Source organism: Danio aesculapii, chromosome 4 (assembly GCF_903798145.1).
Source record: "Danio aesculapii chromosome 4, fDanAes4.1, whole genome shotgun sequence".
NCBI classification, from domain to species: domain Eukaryota; kingdom Metazoa; phylum Chordata; class Actinopteri; order Cypriniformes; family Danionidae; genus Danio; species Danio aesculapii.
The window spans coordinates 17,610,883-17,611,518 of record NC_079438.1 but is presented as its reverse complement, the minus strand read 5'-3'; the positions used below and the strand labels follow the sequence as shown (position 1 = coordinate 17,611,518).

Below are 636 nucleotides of genomic sequence, written 5' to 3'. Positions count from 1 at the left end.
AGGTTTTACAATGGAGAAAAGCCAGAACACACCCTCACAACACACTCCAGTCTACTGCAATGACATCTTTAAAGCCTCAGCTGGAGCAGGACATGAGGAGAAGATCAAGAAGGAGAAAGCCCAGATCAAGACTGTTCTCACTAAAGGCATCGCTGGAATCGGGAAAACCGTCTCTGTGCAGAAGTTCATTCTGGACTGGGCCGAGGGAAAAGACCATCAGGATGTAGATTTCATGTTTGTGCTTCCATTTCGAGAGCTGAACTTGATCCGAGATCGTCAGTACAGTCTTCACAGACTTCTGCTGGACTTTCATCCTAAACTTGAAGATCTTGAGCCCAAGATTTATAAGCAGTGTAGAGTTGTGTTCATCTTGATGGTCTGGATGAAAGCAGAATAACACTGAAGTTTTCAGATGAGGAGAAAGTTTGTGCTGTGACTGAATCTTCATCTGTGGCTGTGTTGATGTGGAGCCTCCTGAAAGGAGATGTGCTTCCCTCTGCTCTCATCTGGATCACCTCCAAACCAGCAACAGCCCATCAGATCCCCTCCAGTTACATCAACCGTCTGACAGAAATTCAGGGATTCACTGAACCTCAGAAGGAGGAATATTTCAGGAAGAGAATCAACGACGAGCAT

General features: G+C 45.8%; 1 pseudogene; it reads left to right on the top strand.

Moving 5' to 3' along the window:
* The window catches only part of LOC130222042 (zinc finger protein 729-like), a 632,497-nt pseudogene that overhangs the window by 74,342 nt on the left and 557,519 nt on the right, over positions 1–636 (top strand).